The 13,922-nt window shown below is 37.9% G+C and overlaps 1 protein-coding gene across 7 annotated transcripts in view; it reads right to left on the reverse strand.

Moving 5' to 3' along the window:
• The window catches only part of shank3a (SH3 and multiple ankyrin repeat domains 3a), a 288,699-nt gene that overhangs the window by 125,875 nt on the left and 148,902 nt on the right, over positions 1 to 13,922 (reverse strand). The window lies entirely within an intron of this gene.

Genomic DNA, 13,922 nt, shown 5'->3' on the forward strand with positions numbered 1-13,922 from the left:
TTTTTAGTAGATGTGCTTTTTAGTAGATTCTTTTATTGTTTAGAAATTGACAAATAACTTATGACCAGTATTTTATATGTACATTGATTTCTCCTCACTAGACTGTTTCTCAAGCGCGTTGACGTATCCCAATACCACTGAGACTGAGGAATGTCCTGAGACTCACATAGAATACAGATTAACATGGTAGAGGTAGAGCTGCAGCTTCCTGAAGACAGAACAGGAAAAGAACCTCTGGTTTTATATAATCTTTTTATTGCACTACAAAAGGCCTGTTTGTAAAAGGGCCATGCGTTAGAAGACACTTATGTAAATTGATGATTCGCTGTCTGTCTGAAGCAAACAAATAAAAGTGAACTATACTGTATGTACCATACTGAGTTGCATAGCATCATATATTTTCCATTGCATCGTACTGCATTGATTTGCATTGTGTTGAATCAAATGGAAATCGTCTCGGACTGCATCGTAATAGGACTGAATCGTGTGGCAAACGCATCATATGTATCTTTATTGTATCTTATATGTACTCATGTACTCCATGACTTGCCGGTGTTTGTTTTTTCGTTTAGGTTTAAAGTTATTTTGCATTTTTTTTGTTTGTGTGAATATAAAAAAAATCAGTTCCTGCACTTGCAATTGCTCTCCATTTCTGTGAGTCTTTCTTTACGTCACACGGGTCCTAAGATCATAATACTAACATCAGTACTGATGGAGTGGTGATCATTCAAATCATAGAAACAGCAATATACTGTAGATATGTGTGATACTTATATAGTTAATCAGTAGATATAACAATATTTAAACTAAGACAATCTGTACTATTCATTCACACAATGCAACACTAAAATCTAAAGTACACTCTCAACCTGGAGTGCTCTAGTGTGTTTAACACACACACACACACACACACACACACACACACACACACACACACACACACACACACACTTATCTTTCAGATTTCTATTGACGCTGAATATGTAATACCAGTAAGATCACATTACAAAAAATATGTAGCAGTTTTATCAATGCTAATAATGAACATAAAATCTCATAATCCAACTATTTGACATGTGATCAGCTCTAAGCTCACTTCCTACCTTAGGAAATATTTGGCATAAAAGAAAAAAAACCTCAGGTTGGTTCCTTTAAGTAATCTACTTTGATGTAACTGCTTGTAAATGTAAAAGTGCTTGTAAAGTTATCATCTACTTGTTTGCCTTGAGCTGTTATGCCGGCACTACAATACAATACAAGGGGATAAGAAAGGAGATGAATTTGCTTTACACACCCAAGGACGGACCAAATGAAATGTTCAGCTCAGACAGACAGCAGCAAAAGCAGTGAGAGTGTTTGTGTGTGTGTGTGTGTGTGTGTGTGTGTGTGTGTGTGTGTGTGTGTGTGTGTGTGTTTGTATATGTGTGCATGTGTGTACGTGGGAGAGCTGCATGAACAAGGTCACAACCTCCTGTCCAGCACTTAACACACTAATTAAATAGTGAAGCCACACAGTGACATTCAAACACAATGATTCTATATCTGTATATCAGATGCTGTTTTTTCTCTCTAAAAACAACCAGAAAATGATTTTTCTTGCAATAGTTTAGAATATGCACCGTTCCACCAAACCCACATGTACTGACTGTTATATAACTTTACATGTCCTGCACACATACACACACACCCACACGCAGAAGAAAAGCTGTAGGTTTTCTTACCATGTGCTGAGGTAGATGCTCTCCAATCTCTGCCTTCACTTTCATAGTATTCTGCCCATCACAATCCTCGGACCCTTATCCAGCTGTACTACTATCATCCGAGTGACTCACACAAGCACTCACACACTCGCACTGCCACTTTCTCCACCCGCACTATGAGGGACAGAAACTCTCTCTCTCTCTCTCTCTCTCTCTCTCTCTCTCTCTCTCTCCGAGCCACTCAAGCTGTTGTTATGGAGATGTAACACAAAAGAAATGATAGCCTAGTCATCACATCGGTTGAGTGGAGTCCTGTGTATGCGTGAGTGTGTTTGCATGTGTGCCTTAGAGTACTACCGAAGCAAGTTGTAGACAAAGTGGGACAAAAATCTGATGTCACCATCACATCACGTCTCTATGTGCAGTAACGGCGCTCTATAATCCAGAAACTTCTATAAAACAATTCTTATCTGAAGTCTATGGTGCGTTTTTTCGTTTCCGTTCAGAAATTTCATTGGTCTAATGTTATGGGGTTCAGTTTTTTGCCTTGAAGTTTGTGAAACCGGGAAAAACCCAGGAAAAATTCATAAATAAGCCGCTTCGTTGTTTAAGCTGTGGGGTTCAAAACGTGGGAAAAAAGTAGCGGCTTATAGTCCGAAAAATACAGTGTGTGAGTTTCTACGCATATTCTACATAACTGTTAACAAATCTCTGAATTTAAGAAACACAAGATCGTTATTTATTTATCTATTCGATTTATTTATCAACATGAATGAATTCATTTTTTTCATCCGTCATTCACTCCCTCTATATGCGGAATTGTCCTGGTTTTTCCCCTTTTAAGAAAAATCCTCGAAGCTGTACATAAAACGCATAAGAATCCATATCGCAAGACTGTCGTTAAAAATGGCATTGATTTTGTGCATTTGCAGATTTTGTTCTGCACATGCGCAAAATCGCTGCGACATCCAGTCATCGCCAACATAGTTCGTGTTTCCGGTATGGATCAAGTAGCGACACTAGACTCAAAGTGCCAGACGGAGACTAAAAAAACTTGCGGTCCGCCACTAAAATATGTTTGTAAAGAAACTCAGATTTTAATTATGTTCCGCATGTTAAAGAAGAATTGCATTCAGTACACGTGTGCACCGAACCGAAAGTCCGGTTTTGGCCACATTGTTGGATTTCTTTTATGTTTTAGAATATGTTGGGATGTGATAATATATGCACATTCTTTTTCCTTCAATACAGACAAGATACTCTGACAGGAAATCACTATCACAGAACAGGTTATTTTTCTCTGTCACTCAACCATTTTTTATTATTTATTTGTATTTTTTTTCACTGCAGATTTCTATTTTAATCACTGTACCCTAGAAGCTATAATAGCTTTAGTTAGTTTTACTGCAGTTTACAGTGTATGACAGTGGCTGTACTTGCTTTACTTTCATCTGCAGATAAATCAAGAGTGTAAGTTATGACTGACACCTGGGAATAAGATCTTAGAGGTTTATGACCATACTAAATATTTGGGTAGCCCATACCCATGCCCATATTTCATTTTTAAGTCTCTCATCATAGTTCATCTAATAAGACTACAGTTTAGCTTGTTGAGATTGAAGTGCATAATTGAGGTAATGGATATTAATTTTTATTAGCCTATTAATCTGCATGTAATTAAGGTCATCATTATTGGCATATTTTCATGAACATACATTTTGCTTAGCAATGATTTTATCCGAACTGACATTAATGAAGTCGCATGCAATTCCACGATCGAGACAGCTGAGAGTTAAGCACCTGACAATGGCGTTCACTCAGACCTAGAATTTAAACTGACAGCACAGAGCTGAAAAAGTGTATTCCTGTAGTGAGAGGAATTCATTATTCCGACACTGCGTTTAAATAACTATACGATACCTACTATGAGTGCGTATATCCACTTAAGATTTTCACACGTGATGCAGATATATACGCGCACAAATCGGTATATACTCATGAGCATAAACGATTCTAGATTTACAAAACAAAATTCATAGAGGACAATATACTACAAATATTTATCTAAATGTTTAAAAAAATTTAATGCTCTCATACAAATTGTATGTAGTATTATTTTAAAAGACGCTGCCACTGAACGAGGAGACGTACCATTAATGGGAAAAATGTGTTGAATTGAAAGAGTTGTTTATCCATAATTAATAAATCTTTCCCCATGCATATTGTCTGTAATGCAACTGTAAATAATAATGCAGCTGTTAATAATTCATACAGTATTTTATTTAACGTGAGGTTGTGGAAGACAGTTTGAGTCACAGGTCATACTGTACAGTGTACACCATGGCAAAACTGAGCACAGGAACAAGACACAGGGTCACCCCCAGGCAAAGATTTCAAAGCAGACTGGGATTTCAAGATGTGCTGTTAGAGCTATTTTGAAAAGGCAAAAAAGCATGTTGAGGACTGTATATGCAGTGGTTGGCAATAGAAACTTATAGAAGCAGATGAAGGACACATCATCCTTACTTTCCTTCAACATCGAATGGTGTGCAGCAGTGCCATCAGCAAAGAACTGACATTGGCTGTACAGTATGTTTTGGGTTAGGTTGCTGCACGATGGAAAAGGATTTGACCATATTTCTCAGCATTGGGGACACCAATAATCCTGACCAAATCTCCAATTTCATATGCAGAAATACAGCCCCAAACCATGCTTCAGAGAAAATCCACCATGTTGCCTGCAGACACTCACTATTGTACTATTCTCCAGGACTTTGACAAACAACTTGCTTCCTGCTGCAGCCAAATATTTCAGATTTTGACTCTCTTAGTCGCTTAGCCTTGTTTCCATGTTGGAGGTATAGCTTTTTGACCACAATTCTCCATTAAGACCACTGGCCAGACTTTTCCAGACAGTAAATGGGTGTACCTGGCTCCCACTGGTTTCTGCCAGTTCTTTGCTGATCACACTTGCTGGACATTTTGTCAAAAGGATGTAAGCATGATGTGTCTTTCATCCACTGCATTAAGTTTCCTTAGCTGACCACAGCCTCAACAATCCTACAGTCATAAAGCTCCTGCAATGGGCAATTTTACTGGTCATGTACTGTACCTCCTACCTGAACATTGTGATGTCAATAATATTGCCTAATGCCTTTATTTCAGCATGAAATGTTTTTTGCCACAATGCAGAAATTGTTCAAGGATCATTTGAGAAACATGTGAGGAGTTCAGGGTGTTGACTTGGCCTCCAAACTCCCTCTATATCAAATCCAAACAAGCATCTTCGAAATATGCTAAATAAACAAGTCCAATCTCATGACTCACAGGAAGTATTGGATTTGTCTTGCTGCCAGATTTCACAGAAATCCTATAGGTCATGCAGAGTCCATGCCTCAATGGGTCAGAGGTGTTTAGGTGGCAAGCGAGACCAACACAATATTAGTCGTATGGCTTCACCGATATAGCTGATGGGTGTATATTCTACACATCAGGCCCCATTCTACCATGTGCTGCACGTCAAATTGAACTGTATCTCCACCAGATGTGTCCCTTATTGTAATGTAACGGCCACCTGCTACACCGAGACCCAGGCTCCGGCTCACAATAAACAACTCGCGCTGTATTTAGACAATAAAAAGGAGTTACCAGGTGAGAAGTAGAAAGACACAGAGCTCATCATGTTTATTGTATGCAGATTCACTCTGACCCACAGCAGTCTGGCACTTCATCTGCATGTTTACATGCGTAGCTGGGGAGCCAATTACGGAAGAAAAATGTATAGTCTGGAAGAGGGCCGGGGAAAACTGAAAGAACATTTAGCATCAAAATGGATCGATGAACAAAGCTTGATAAACATTGCTTAGGAAACTTCACACACAGCTACTTAAAAAACAATGAAATGCTTTCACGCAGCAGTAGCTCTAAAGCACTCCTTCTGTTTGATATATAGCCTATTCTTCACACTGAGACTATAACAGTCACTTTTTGTCTGTTTCCTGCAGCACCACTGAACATCCAACAAAGTGTGCTAGAATGCCAGTGAAGTAAACCTAACCATGACATTTTTGTTGTGATGCTGTGCTTGTTTGCAGGATACATCTGATCTATTTTATCTCTCGGGAATGAAATATGAAAATATAGTTCGATTTATTATGTATTTAAATGGTAAATTTTTCAAGTTTGAGTGCAACTTATTATTTCTGAACTTTGCATTATGCAAATGAGATATTATCACCTACTAAACTTTAAAATTAGAGCCTCCCTAATAATGTTCTTAACATTCACTTAAACTGTTCTCCTGTGTAATATAGTATACTGTATGTGTGCTGAAATTCTATGTAATGTATGTTAACCATTTTACACGGGTACAAATAGTGCCCCATGCTTAGTGCGAATGCCCAGCAAAAACGCCACATCTGCAGATCTCAATATACTTTAGGAAAAATTATTAGGTCGACCTTTAATTGAAATTCAACCCCAAAGTCTTTCATTTCAAGTGCTATTGTGTGAAACGAAACAGGTGAATTAATGAACAGCAACAACAATGGTGTGCATTAACAACAATAGTACGTACACTTTGAAGCACAGATTCCACTTCCCCAGATTTCACTTTTAACCGTGGTGACTATTGAATATACCCCTTAAAATGTCACATGTTTTAGGCCTCTGCCCCTAGGTAGTGAAGCCATGATGTTTTTTTAGGTTTGTCTATTAGTCTGTCTGTGTTTCATTACTGAAAAGTGGTAGTTTATGGTATTTATATGAAATTATCAACATAATCAGCAGCTGAACAGATTACATTCTAAAATTAATCCAAACAGCTCTACAAACAAAGAGTGAACATTAGGAACACACATCAACACACTGGTATTATACACAACTGACCTCTGGCAGTATGAACATCTGGTATATGAGTATAGCTGCACGCCTGGCTAGAGGTCTGTGTGCTCACAGCAGATCCAGTGGAAGCCCAGGCCTCGGCTTATAGGCATCATTCTTTATTGCTCTGAAACCATTTTGCTGTAATCATCTTAAGAGTACTTTTATGAGCTATCATGCTGCTCGTAAGGAGCAATGCAGTAGTGGGTTTTGCATTTTACACTTAGGCCTTCAGTGGTGTCCTACCTGAATCAATCCAACTCTTAATACCATCACTATGACACCACGTCTATAAAAAACATCAATATTATAGAGAAACACAGTATAACAGAGTGCTGCATCAGAAACAGGTATCTCATACAGAGAGAGAATTCATGCAATTACCAAAGCAAGAAACACAATGAACACAATTCAACAAGTCTCCTTTCACTGCAGCCACAACTGCACCACCCACATACATCATCTCTAGCAGAAGCATCAATCTAAACCTAAAAAATGACAAAAATATAGTCCACCCCATGTTTATAGTGCATTTTTGTAGTACCTTTTAGATGTGTAGTACAAAAGTAAAAAAGGTGTAGTACCTTTTCACGTTTTTATGCTGGATGCCCTTCCTAACGCAACCCTCCCCATTTATCCGGGCTTGAGACCGGCACTAAGGCTTGTGCAACCCTAATAGCTGCGGTTGGTTCCCTGACCGGGGATCAAACCCGGGCTGCATCCTAACCACTAGACCACCAGGGAAAGCCCACTAAAGCCTGCCACTAACTGGCAAAATGAACTGTAAAAGAATAATAAAAATACAAAGAAGCACATTAATCTTGTACTAATTGATCGAAATTGTGCCATATACACCAGTGATCCACTTCACAGCAGAGTTCTTGTGAAACATTTCCTGAATCACAGTGTCCATAAGAACTCAATGATCTGCACATCCACACAATGCTCAAAACCAAAACTGGTATTGTACATTACAACTATTTCATTTTCTCCTCTTTTTTTATATCTTCACATTCTTTTTTTTTAACCTCAATTTCACCTGCCAACCTCCAACTGTCCTGATATACCTTAGTTACAAGTCTGTTCATGTGAATTCTATTTCATTGACAAATGTGAATTAATTTGCTGACTGTGCCTTCTTATCACAGAGATCAAATATCTATCAAATTATGTGTCATTGATCCTATGTAGAGGGGTGAGGAAAAAATTCAACTTGTTATAGCTGTTGATGGGGTTCTGATATCTTAGAATATCTGAAATATTTTAACATATAGCTTTCGGACTTGGAGTTAATCCACCCCGAGCGCCTCTCTATCACAGAGCACATCAACCACGCATTAAGAAAAGAGCAAATGGTCATAACCTGCAGGCAGACACACATCTGTTCACAGGGGTGATCGTGCTAAGCACACTAATCTGATACTTGTTATTAAATAGTGATAGCTGAATTTCTGTTCGGATATTCACATTTGCTTTACACATGAAAGTGCAAAGGTGCATAAAAACAACATAAAAAAATAGCTTTGCTAGAAATGCAGTACATTTGTATATTTACAATTTTAATGCATTCGTTATTACAACAAAATAATTATGGAACATTTTCCTCATGTACGTTACTGTATGATATGGATGATAATCCTGAATGAAGCGGCACAGGCGGTGCTTCATGAGAGTGCAGTAGGAGCTGTGAGAGTTGCTGAAGCGGCGAGATAAGATGTCACGTTACTGGACACTATAAAGCGATAAAGGAGCTTCTAGTAAGAGGAGGACATGGATACGGAGGATAAGGAAAGAAGGATCAGGACCAGAAAAAGACTGACAGATGCATCTAGAGCAAAGTCTGCATGTTAAGGATGTGCATCTCGAGAACTGAGGCCGATGTGATTTGCCTCAAAGCACAGCCAACGATATGACGAATTAAAGAAATATTTGAAACAGCTACTGATGCCATACGATTTACCCCTTATTACGATGCAGTGTGATCTGATTTCCATTTGATTCAACACAATGCGATTCAATTTATTTCTTTGGTTCAGACAGACAGCAAATCATCGGTTTACTTAAGTGCTTTCTTACTTCTGCGAATCGGTAAATCTTACCATCCCTAGTGTATGTATGCAAAAAATTATGTTTGTCATTTGAAAAATCTCTTTAATCTCAACTTTAATGTCTGTAAAATGTTGTCCACAGTGTAATACAGCAAGCTATTATATTTTCCTTTACTTTGTCGCCAATCTGTTTGTGTACAGGTGTGAAGACATAAGGGACAGATCATACACCAGTAAATTCTAGCCCTGGCCTTTAGTTTAGCTAACATCAATAAGCATGAGGGAGAAAAGAAATTAAATGAAAAAGAATGGAATAATAATATGTGTGCATCTCAGTGTGTCTGAGAGGTCGGATCCCCAGCCCCCTATGGCTTGCTAACCACTGAAACTAGGTTAGGGCTGTGATGCCCTTAGGTCATTTTATTTGTTGTACTACTAAGCTAAGTGACTTACACACACACACACACACACACACACACACACACACACACACACAGAACACAATTACATCTGCCACAAAACTACAGCTAACAGATTCACAGAGCTCTATTAAATCACAAACCCTTCTGTGTTATAGAGACTATTTACTTATCATTTAAGACACAGGATCCCCAACCACGTGTCGTGACCCAGTACCATGCTGTGTAACAGTCACAAGAACTTTAATTAGGCATATGGCATTTATAACACTGTAAATACCTGTGATTTCAAAAATTTACCCAAGCGATGTTTGTTGAATACTATATGGCTACATATAACTGGTATTGTATAAGGACATCTGGTGTGTCAGAGAAGTATGTGAGGGTGGTGTAGGACATGTATGAGGACAGTGTGACAGCAGTGAAGTGTGCAGTGGGAACGACAGTCTGGTTTAAAGTGGAAGTCGGATTGCATCAAGGATCGTTTCTGAGCCCTTTCCTGTTTGCAGTGGTGATGGACAGATTGACAGACGAGGTCAGACAGGAGTATCCATGGACTATGATGTTTGCGGATGATATTGCAATTTGTGGTGAGAGTAGGGAGCAGGTTGAGAAGAGCCTGGAGAGGTACGTGCTGAGAGAAAGGAGAATGAAAGTCAGTAGGAGTAAGACAGAGTACATGTGTGTGAATGGGAGGGAGGGCAGTGGAGGGGTGCGGTTGCAGGGAAAAAAGGTGGCAAAGATGGATGAGTATTTGGGGTGAACAGAGCAAAGTAATGGAAAGTGTGTAAGAGAAGTGAAGAAAAGAGTGCAGGCAGGGTGAAGTGGGTGGAAAAGAGAGATAGCAGGAGTGATTTGTGATAGAAGAGTATCTGCGAGAGTGAAAGGGAAAGTTTATAGGACTGTGGTGAGACCTGCGATGTTGTATGGTTTAGAGACAGTGGCATTGAGTAAAAGACAGGAGGTGGAGCTGGAGGTAGCAGAGCTGAAGATGTTGAGGTTTTCAGTGGGAATGACGACGATGGACCGGATTAGAAACAAGTATATTAGAGGGACAGCGCATGTAGGACGTTTTGGGGACAAAGTTAGCAAAGTGTGCAGAGTAGGGACATGGGGTATATCGGTAGGAGAATGCTGAGGATGGAGCCACCAGGAAGGAGAAAAAGATCAAGACCAAAAAGGAGGTACATGGATGTGGTGAAGGAAGACTTGCAGGTAGTTGGTTTTAAAGAGGCAGATGTAGAGGACAAGGGGGTATGGAGACGGATCCGTTTGGTGACCCCTAATGGGAGCAGCCGAAAGAAGAAGAAGAAGAAGAAGAAGAAGAAGAAAAAGAAGAAAAAGAAGAAGAAGAAAAAGAGAAGGAGAAGAAGAAGAAGAAGAAGATATGGCTGCATATAACATATTATTTGATTTTAATATCTACACTGAAATTATAGATCTGTCCATGATATTTTCAAACCTACTAAAGCTGTCAGGCGAAACAACTATGAATTCATCTGTTTGAAGGTTTTACACACTGAGCTAAAAGCCCCTAGCAGTCCCTTGACATGCTCAGTAGGGTAAACAATAAGGACAAATTGCTTTTATAACTCTAACGCTACATGTTATGCTTACAATATGGTTTGAATGATTTTACACACAGAGTAAAATATTGTCAATGGAAGGAGAATGCCTATTAGTCAAGCACACAATGGGAACATTTCTGCTTGTTTTAAGAGTTGTGCGTACAAGACCTTTTAATGGATATGTTTTACGTTAATGGTAAGTCATAACAACAACAAAAGCCTGGCATAATTGCATAGTCGACAGCAAAACATACGACTGGTAAATGAAACACCTCAGATTGGGTTTCTTCTGAATAGCATCATGAAAAGGGGCTTCTGCAGTGTCCATAGATGAAGAGAGTTACTTTTTGAGACTATATGTACAGTAATTAGTGAGGCTTAAACACTGGGAAATGCAGGCAGATCAGGAATGAAGGACAGGCAGAGCCAGAGGATACTGTTAGACAGTTCTCTAGAGGATTTGGACAGAATGTGGACTGTCAGGCTTTTACTAATTTGGTTAGATTCCAACTAATGCCAGCAGAAGTAGTTCCTCAACAGTGGTGCAGTGTACTTCATGCCTGGATGCCTGCATTTCACAGACAAAAAGGAAAAAGACACTAAAAACTGGTCAGGGGTAAAGACATGTTGCAGAACAAACAGTCGGAAAGAACTTGGACCTGAAATCTGAGTTCCGTCGTTCCTCCATGACATCTTATCTGACTAGACACACCAACCTAGTAAGAGGATTCTTACCAGAAAGGGGTAGCTCAGTGTTAAGATGTTTGACATCTCATCAGAAAGTCATGAGTTCAAATCCCAGCACCACTAAGCTGCAATTAGTGGGCCCTTGAGCAAGGCCCTTAAGCCTTAACTGTTCAGCCGTGTGAATGAGATAAGTGTAAGTCGCTTTGGATTAGGGCAAATACTGTAATGTGATGTGCTTTGAAATAAAAAAAATGTATTTAAATTAAATACATTTAATTAATTGAGTATTGATGCAGTAAGTATTATGGAGCATTTGTGGCCTGAACTTAAGTTTCAAGCAAACTTCAATATTACATTTTAGACATGTTACATTATAAATTTACCACATAAAATGTTTATTTTTTTTTTTTTTGTCGTTTCAGGCTGAATGGTCTGATAAGGATCCAGTGCAGTAATGTATAATGTAGGGCTGTAGCTATCGATTATTTTAGTAATCGAGTATTCTAACCATTATTCCATCAATTAATCAAGTTAGAGAATAAGAAGAACTTTTCCTTTAGTAAAGAGCAATACTAAATAAGAGAGAAAAATAAGTCAGGTCTCTTAAAATTAACAAGTGATTTGTTTCCTATTTAGAAAAACTAATAAAATTGCAATATAAGATTATCTGTGAAAATGAAACCAAATTACTGCATTTAATTGCCATATTAAATCAAAGGTATTAATATTATTAAAAAATATATATAATAAAAGATAAATGAATTTATCCATGGTACATGTGTGACAAAATGCATATAACCTTAAGGAGGACTGACCGCACTCTGTAACACCTGAAGTGACGATAAACGTTTAAGGAATACATAAATGTTTTTCAAATTATTATTATATTAATAAATTATTATATAATTACATTATTCAAATGTAAATAATAACAATTTATTTAATCTTATTGAATTTAAATGATTGCAGTGTGAAGCCAAACATAAGAGTCAGAACTGAATACATTATATTTAAATGAACTCAGAGTTTTCTATACTTCATGAATAATATATATATATATATATATATATATATATATATATATATATATATATATATATATATATATATATATATATATATATATATATATTCACTGTTTGAAATATAAGAGTTTTTCCTCTGGCAGTTCCTCCCACAGGCTACGCCTCAGTGATTGTATGGAGGGAAAAGGCAATGTTCTTTGAGGGAGGACTCTTGGCTAATGGAGATTCTCCAGTCTTATGGAAAGTTTAATGAACTCTGAGTAGGTGAGTTAATCACCCTTGCATCTGAGACCTCACTTAGACCTCTGCGGAAGCCAGGTTTTAACACGGGTCCATTTAGAATCTTCTCAGCTGCCAAGGTGCAGAATGTCCGGGCATAATCAACAGCGGGATTCTATCCCTGCCTGAAGGACAATAATTGCTCAACAACAACCATCCCTGATAACCCTCCTCATTACCACAACACCTCACACAGTTTGTAGAAAGTGTATGATCTTTTGACTCCATACTGCTGTGGCACAAGTGAATATCTGCCTGGTAAAGATATAACATCTTTGCAAAACTGAAAAAAGTGGAACTAGCTTTTAATGTTTGGTTTTTCTGCTGAATAGAGAGACACTGATGAGGGCATGAATCACACTAATAAAAAGATTTCTGTGTCATGGATCTGATGGGCTGGCAATTTTCAGAGACACACAATAGAGCAAGATAATACATTAGCAGACTTAGCATTATCTGCTGAAAGACTAAAACCCACACAAAGAGTCAAACTACAGAATTCTAAAAGGATTTTACATTATTTGAGGTCTGAAGTGCAATTAATTTCTAATCCTATCATTATATTTATTGGGGGAAGGACAAATCCATTAATAATAGCCTTTGTGAATCTCAAAGCACAAAGTGGCTGCTTCATTTACACTTCTACAGTACCTGGATACGCTTACAGACATCCTGACACAATTTATACTGAATGAAAGATTTTGGTAGATTTGGTTTGGATACATTATATAGCCAAAGGCATTTGAACACCTGGCCATCACACTCGAATTATCTTCACCAAACTGTTGCCACAAGGTTAAAAGAACACAGTTGTATATATGCTGTTTTGCACTTTGTACTTGAGAAAAATGTTTTTGATGCAAATTTCAAGTTCACTGGATGTGTCTACTGTGTGATGAAGGAAATAGTTTTGTGTTTGTATTGTAGCCAACCGTATTATTAAAACTGGATGATGGACGGTTCGGGATGCACAAGATGAAGAAATCATTTTTTGTCAGAATAATCGATGTATGTGCCTGTTAGGAGGATAAATAGAACTGAAGAAAGTGAACCAATAATTGTCTGAGTATTGATGCAGTAAGTGTTGATGGAGCATTTATGACCTGACCTTGAAAACGTTTTTAGACTTTTGCAAAGTTTCAAGCAAACTCCAATATTACATGTTACACATGTTACATGGTAAATTTACCACATAAAATGATTTTTTTTTTTTTTTTTTTTTTGTCGTTTTAGGCTGAATGATCTGATAAGGATCCAGTGCAGTAATGTATAATGTGGTTCTGTAGCTATCGATTATTTTAGTAATCAAGTATTC

Source organism: Silurus meridionalis, chromosome 13 (genome assembly GCF_014805685.1).
Source record: "Silurus meridionalis isolate SWU-2019-XX chromosome 13, ASM1480568v1, whole genome shotgun sequence".
In the NCBI taxonomy this organism is placed as follows: domain Eukaryota; kingdom Metazoa; phylum Chordata; class Actinopteri; order Siluriformes; family Siluridae; genus Silurus; species Silurus meridionalis.